Source organism: Chlorocebus sabaeus, chromosome 19 (genome assembly GCF_047675955.1).
Source record: "Chlorocebus sabaeus isolate Y175 chromosome 19, mChlSab1.0.hap1, whole genome shotgun sequence".
Lineage (NCBI taxonomy): Eukaryota > Metazoa > Chordata > Mammalia > Primates > Cercopithecidae > Chlorocebus > Chlorocebus sabaeus.
The window spans coordinates 26,554,480-26,561,713 of NC_132922.1; the positions used below are offsets into that span (position 1 = coordinate 26,554,480).

Consider the following 7,234-nt stretch of genomic DNA (forward strand, 5'->3'; position numbering starts at 1 on the left):
ATCGCTGGGACTCGATTCTACTCAGGAGTCAGGCACTCACAGTTGACAAAATGAACAGGTCATATCTACAGAATGTTAGAGGTGAAACACTCACGGCCTCCTCTATGTATGGTGGCATCCTCCCAGACTCTGACTAGAATGATGGAGCCCAGCAACAAGTATAAACTGGGTGGATTTAGGATTCTGAAGGGCTTTTTCACCCACAAAACATGCGGCAAAAATGTGGACTCTGACTGGGGAGAGACTCAAGGAGCCCTGGGGCTTATACTTCTTAAAATTCCCACTAGAAGGCTGACATCTGGAGACTTCTCCTGCAAGAGGGAAATAGTGAGTTCTGTAAATGGAGACTTAGGTTCCCTGCAAAGTAGAGGTGAGGCTGGGGTCACAGCTGGTCATCAAGAGACCCATCCCAAGCACCGTGACTTCCCATCTCTCCCTGTCCTCCTCCACTCTACATCTGCCCCTATCCTCCTAACCTTAGGATCAGCAGACCCAGAGCTGGAGCTTTGATGAGCAACCTGCTCACAAATCTGCCTGGAGCTGCAGTCTTGAGTGTCCAGGTGCACAGTGCTGTGCTCCAGGGCCTTTGGGAAGATAATGTCAGTGGGACACCGGGGTGCACAAGGGTCTGTACAGCCCTGCTACATGGCTAGGTCTGCCCCTTCCAGGACAGCACTGATGGCTTGGAGTATGGTGGGGCTGTCCTCTACACAGGCAAGAAGAGGCCAGGGACCCAGAACCATGCAAGGGTGCCCTGGAGGGTTGTGTGGGAGAAGGCCAGGCCTCTGACTCAGCTGTCCACTCCATCACCAGCACCATGACCTCCATTTTGTTCACCTGGCCCCTTAAAAACACTTCAGTTTGCTATCAGCCCCTGCAACGGTCATCTTTTCAGATAAAACTGGCCTTCAGGAACTTCGCCTGGCCTGGAATGGGCGTGGAGGACCATCAGGAACTTGTCCTAGGCCAGTTGGTGCTTCCAGAGCCCAATGAGGCCAAGCCAGATGGTGAGGTGGCTTGCAGTCTGGAAGACTTTCCGGGGGTGGTGGTTTGGGGATACAATTCCCTTACATTCCATCCAGTCATTTCTGTGCTTCGAAAGTCCAGTGAAAAGTGACTGGTGTCGTGACCTTTTCTCCTTTTCCAGATCCTGCTCCACTTCCTGGGCAACACGCATTAACAATGCCGGCCCTGGAGCCAGCACCCCCATTGCTGGCGGACCTGGGGCCTGCTCTGCAGCCAGAATCACCTGCAGCCCTGGGTGCACCAGGATATCTACATTCAGCACCAGGACCAGCACCAGGGGAAGGGCCCCCTCCAGGGACACTGCTGGAGCCACAGTCAGCTCCAGAGTCACCCTGTCCCTGTCCTGTAAAGAACCAACCCCCTGAGGAGCTGCCTGACATCACGACTTTCCCTCCCAGGCTGCTGGCAGAGCAGCTGACCCGCATGGATGCGGTGAGCAGCTGGGCTTTGCAGGCTGTGCCTCTGTCACCACCTGTCTCAGACCAGCCTCCCCCTGAGGAGTGGCCAATGCCCTGGGTCGAATGTCAGCCCCACTTCTTACCAACCATGAGACCTGGATGAGTTTCCTCACCCACAAGCCTTCCCTATCTGCATGTAGACAGCAGTGATAGGAAATCGCCCATGCCAGCTGCACAGAGTGACTGTGCAGACTGAATGACAGGGGATGGACCAAAAGCAGGACAGGGCAGGTGCTCACTGAGGCGCAGGCAGGGCCATGGGTCACTCACCCAGCTGCTCAGGAGCCTCACTACCCTCAGTGCTTATTAGGTACCTAATGCATACTAGATTCTATGGCAGACACCCAAATAGAGCCCATAGTTGCAGTTGCCACAAGGAAATTGCACCAGTATGGAGGGAAGGAGAAGAGGGCTGATTGGGATGGGAGGAAGACGAGGCCTTAGGACGGGCAGGCCTGAGCCACTTGGAGAAAATGTCTGTCTCTCTCCCCACTCTGGTTGGGTTCTGGGCCATAATGCATTCAGGGCCCTCGGTGGGCAGAAAATCAAACCCAGGGACTCCCACACATCTGGAGCCCATTTTAAACCTTTCTGAGCCCCAGCTCGGTTCCTGCCAGAGACCATGGATGACTGTGAGCTCAGTCCCTGCCTGGGACCGTGGGTGACTCAAGAGTCGGGGTGTGCTCTATCCGTGATACTCTCCTCCTCCCCAAAAGGAGCTGTTCAAGAAGGTGGTGCTCTACGAATGCCTCGGCTGCATCTGGGGTCAACAACAGAAGAAGCAGAATGAGCACGTGGCACCCACAGTTCGTACCACCATCGCACACTTCAACAGGCTCACCAACTGTGTCACCACCTCCTGCCTCAGGGACCACAGCATGAGGGCCTGCGACAGGGCCAGGGTGGTGGAGCACTGGATCAAGGTGGCCAGGATAAGCCATGGTTGGGCCTGAGGATTCCCTCTTTAAAAAGGGGGAACTGTCTCCTCCATCGGCTTTCAGGATTGGCATCTGTATCTCTGGCCTGAGCCCTGCACATCCGCTAGGCCCTTCTTGACAGAGCTTCACTGAGCTTGACTCCCATGGCCCAGTGGGGACTGCTCACTTCCGACCTGGGCTCTCCCTTGGGTTAAACTACAATCCTCCTAGATGAGTGACATTCACTCGGCCCCAGGTGTGCCCTCCTGAGGCTCCCTGGGCCTTTGCTTTGACCATGAGGGGAGATCTCAGCAGAGGGGGCTGAGGCTGAAGTGGGCCGGGCTCCAACTCTGGACCTCACAGCTCACTCTTCCCTCTCCAGGAGTGCCTAAGCCTCAACAACTTCTCCTCCGTGCACGCCATCATCTCTGCTCTGTGCAGCAACCCAATACATCGGCTACACAAGACATGGGCAGCAGTGACCAGGTGAGGGGGGCTCTCTCCACGGGAGCACCAAGGTGGACCTAGGGACCCATAGGTCTCCCCATGTGCCCTCAACGATTCTGAAAGGTTCTTGGAGACCAGGGACACTGGAGGTAGGGATGGGCTGGTGGGTGTGGTCACTAAGCTGCCCTGGACTTCTAGGCAAGGATTTCCAACTCGGGACTAAGGATTTTTAACCATCAGGAACAGACTAGAGCCAACTGGAGGGTGTCAGGTGTTTGCACCCAGCAGTGGAACTGTATCCAGCTGGAAGCTAACTGTGAACACGCAGGGGCTCATGTGAAGTGGAGATGGGCCAGGGGAAGAGCATGACAGTCCTACCCTGGTCCTCTGGAGCCCTTGTCATCAGAGGAACCCACTGGAAATACTCAGGAAGTTGGGATTCTCCGGGTTTTCAAACAAAACGGATTGGATTGGAACTCACAAATCTGCCCAGTTATTCCTAAATTTACTCTTCTTTCTTTCCTCTGTCCCTAGCAAAAGCACAAAATATCTAAAAGAACTCTGCGAAAAAGACACTGCAGTGAAGAGGGACCTGCTGATCAAGGTACAGTGGAGTCTGGGAGATGCGGGACAAGTGTTTAAGGGTCAGAAGAAAGAATGAGTTTGGAAGGGCATTGGACCCGTTTTTTGTTTTGTTTTGACTTACCTACTGAAAGTGGACTTGAAAAATTCCCTCCACGCCTACCTTGGGTCAACAGGAAGAGAGGTGTGTGGGTCCATGGGCACGCGGGGGCACAGGGGCAGGAGGCCCTGAAAATGGGATGTGGCAATGGCTGCTGGGCTGCGGAGTGGGGGTGATGAGCTGCAGCATTAGCAGGGCTCTGGCTCCCATGCTGATCCATGCTGCTGGCATGGAGCTTCCGCCAGGCTGGGGGTGGTCATGGTAGGTGGGACTTACTTCCTTCCACAAACTGGCTGGCAATTCCTGAGAAAGCCAGGTCTCTGCTGCTGCTTCTGTCTGCAGCGCACCTCCATGGGCAGGGGCTTCTGCCCACACTGGGGGAGAGGGGGAACAACAGCAGAGGAAGTTCATGTGCCAGGGAGACCAGTGGGCCGCCCAGCTTTGGGTACCAATGGACATACTTGGAACAGACATATGTGTTTGCCGGGACTCCCTGTTCTGCCCTTTGCAGACACCCGAAAACGGTCATGTCACAGGATTCTCACCAGTGAGCAGTGACACATGCTCATGACAAGTATCTGGGGGATCCATGCATTCCTAGGGGATCCTCCCTGACCAGATCTCAGAATCCTCCATGCAAATGAGAAGGCAACTTGTCACCCAACCCAAGATTCTGGAAAACCCAACCATGTCCGTCAGAGAATGACGCCTCAGGAGGCCACTTCCTGCGTGGAGGAAGAGAGTTGTGTGCACGGAACTCCCCTGGGGGATCGTTGGCGAGGCAAAACCTGTGGCATGGCTCAAACCCAGTTTGTGTGGCACAGACTCCAGTGGGGCTCGGATAGGCAGGTGCCACCTAACCAGGTCTCCTAAACCGCCCTGTCCCTTTCCCATCACGACTGTGCCTGGCTGGAGACCTAGACACTCAAAGAGATTCCAGAGAACATGACCATGATAGGTGGTGGTGCTGGGATATGGGGTGAAGGCAGGGGGACAGAGCTTCCAGGATGGGGAGAAGGTGCCTTTTCTTTTGGGTCTTTGAGGAGTCATTCCCCTCATCTGGAAAATGAAGAGATGCTGAGCCTGTTAGTGCAGCCCTCACAGGATGGAAATGAGATTCAAGAAAAGAAAATAATTTGCGGGTGCTCATGCCTAGTTCTTCCTCAAAGGGATGAGGGTGAGAACAATGGCAACAGCTACAGGAAAGAGTACTCAGGTGGCCTTGTGAGGTAGCTGTGGTTTTCACTACCCTTTACAGAAGAGGATACAGTCTCAGGCAGGCCCAGCTGCATGACTGGGTGACACACACAGGGAGTGTGGAGCTGGGCCAGTGGTATCAGCACCGTGCCAGGCGACTCACGCCAGTCCCTGGGGATCCAAGTGCGGGGTGGCTGGGGCGTAACTGGGGGAAGGGAAGAGAGCCTCACTGTCTCTGTCCCTGACACCTGGCAGGCGGGGAGCTTTAAGGTGGCCACCAAGGAGAGGAACCCCCAGAGAGCCCAGATGAGGCTGCAGAGGCAGAAGAAGGTGAGTGAGGCTTTGGCGTGGAGAGGCCGCAGGGGATCTGAGGACAGGGCTCCCTTCCCCGCCAGCTGGAGGCCTCCATGTCAAGACCACAGGAACTTCCTCCCCAGCCCTGTCCTCCTGTGGACATTGGGTCTGGAAAACCTCCATTTGAGAGACCAGAGCAAGGGTCTGGGAAAGCTGGACTCAGAGTTGATGTGGGGAAGGGTAAGGCTGGGACCACATGTCCTTGTGAATTGTTAAAATCCCACCATAGAGGTAACTAGGAGTGCTTGCTAGACTTGGAGGTCAGCTGGGATAGAGGAGGCAGAGAATTGGGAAAGGCAGCTGAGTATTTTTGACTACTCCAACCGGGAGACCTGGAGAAGGGTTTCTGGGAGACAGGGGCTGCTGGGACTTCATGAGACAGAACCTTGGGCAGGCAACTGAGGGCCAATACTCATCACCACTACATGTACCAACTCCTCACCCATCCTTGGCACAGGGCGTGGTCCCCTTCCTGGGGGATTTTCTGACTGTGTTACACAGATTGGATTCGGCCATCCCGGACGATCTGGATGTGAGTGAGCCTGGGGCAGGCTGGTTGGAAACCAGGATCCTGAGGCTTGGGAGGAGAGGGTTGTGGACCGAGCCCTTAGATCTCCGACCTTGGCAAACCACTGAGAGCCTCACAGCTGCTCCTGTAGGTGGGGGTGTCAGGCCCATCTCATCACCTTTCGGTGATGGAGGCTCCATAGCAGCCACCAGTCCCTATTCCCGAGTGGTGAAGCTGCAGAGCTGCCTGACTGCAACGCTGCTGAGGTGTGGGCTGAGCTGGACTTAGCCTTTCCCTAGAGTAGTCCCGTCACAGGCCAGTGAAATTGAGCCTCCCCAAGGGCAGGCAGTTCCAGGGTCACTGAGCACTTTCTTTCTATGAGAGATCTCAGTTTCCCTGTCTGTTATCACAGAGGGTTGGGGCAGAAAGTCCCTGAGCCTCAGGGCTCCTATGCCCCTGCTCTAGAGCCCGGAGCCTGGGGCAGATCCAAGTCCTGTCATGTGCACATCCCCTGACCCTGGTGGCCCTGGCAGTAATGCAGCATGGGAAGGGGTGGAGTGGGGCTAGTTGTGGGCCAGGGACCTTTCTGATGGACTCTGTCTGCCTTCCAGGGCAACACCAACAAGAGGAGGAAAGTGAGCAGCTGGGGCACTCACGCTGGATGAGGGTGGGGATGTGGACGTCACAGTCCACCGTGGACACGACGCTCCCTGGCTCCATCCTCTACATCTTAGGTTTACTGGGAGAGTCTGACACATACAAGAGGAGGAGACCTAGCCCAGTGGAGAAAGCGGGAAATGGACTGGAATCAAAGACCAGTTCCTGCAGGAGGGGCTTTTTACATCCAACTCTGAGAACAGGCTGGGAGCTGCATGGGGCCCCCTCAGAAAACTGCCCCAGGGATCAGCCTCTTTTCCCTGCCTACCAAAAGTGCTCTCAGCATCTTCCACCCAGGCCCTGTCAGCAACCTCTCCTCTCTCTCTAAGAGGTCCGAGTTCTGCAGGAAATGCAGCTGCTCCAAGTGGCTGCCACGAATTACAGGCTTCGGCCTCTTGAGAAATTTGTCACCCAAGAATTGTCACCCAAGAATGGAGCAGCTCAGTGACAAGGAGAGGTGAGGGCCTGGGAGATGGGCAGAGGGTGGGAGAAAGCTCTCCATTTTTTTTTTTTTTAATGTGGTCTGGCTCTGTCGCCCAGGCTGCACTGCAGTGTCACCATCTCTGCTCACTGCAACGTCTGCCTTGTGGGCTCAAGCCCTTCCTCAGCCTCTCAAGCAGCTGGGACTACTGCGGTACACCATGTCCCGTTGTTCTGCTGTTGTTGTTCTGGTACAGATGGGGTTTTACGATGTTGTCCAGGCTGGTCTCAAAGTCCTGGCCTCAAGCAATCCACCCCACACGGCCTCCCAAAGTACTGACATTACAGGTGTCAGCCACCCCACCTGGCCTAGAAGAGGCTCTCCTGTGGACAGCAGCAGCAAGCCTATGGCCATGACTCCATGGCCAGCATCAAGCCCTGTTGCATGGGGACCGCTGGGGACCCAGGATTCCAGCTGGGCAGGCACTGAGAGGGGACCTGATGTGCGGCTCATGGTGGCTTCACAGCTGCCTCACTGTCCTGCCAGCTGGAGCCCGAATCACAGTAG

At 55.5% G+C, this 7,234-nt stretch overlaps 1 long non-coding RNA gene across 1 annotated transcript; it reads left to right on the plus strand.

Moving 5' to 3' along the window:
- Positions 1–4,941: 4,941 nt before the first annotated feature.
- On the plus strand, positions 4,942–6,223 carry LOC140709119 (uncharacterized). Its single transcript, XR_012089512.1, has 3 exons — positions 4,942–5,057; positions 5,539–5,613; positions 6,201–6,223. It is a non-coding gene; the product is annotated as an uncharacterized lncRNA (long non-coding RNA).
- Positions 6,224–7,234: the final 1,011 nt, after the last annotated feature.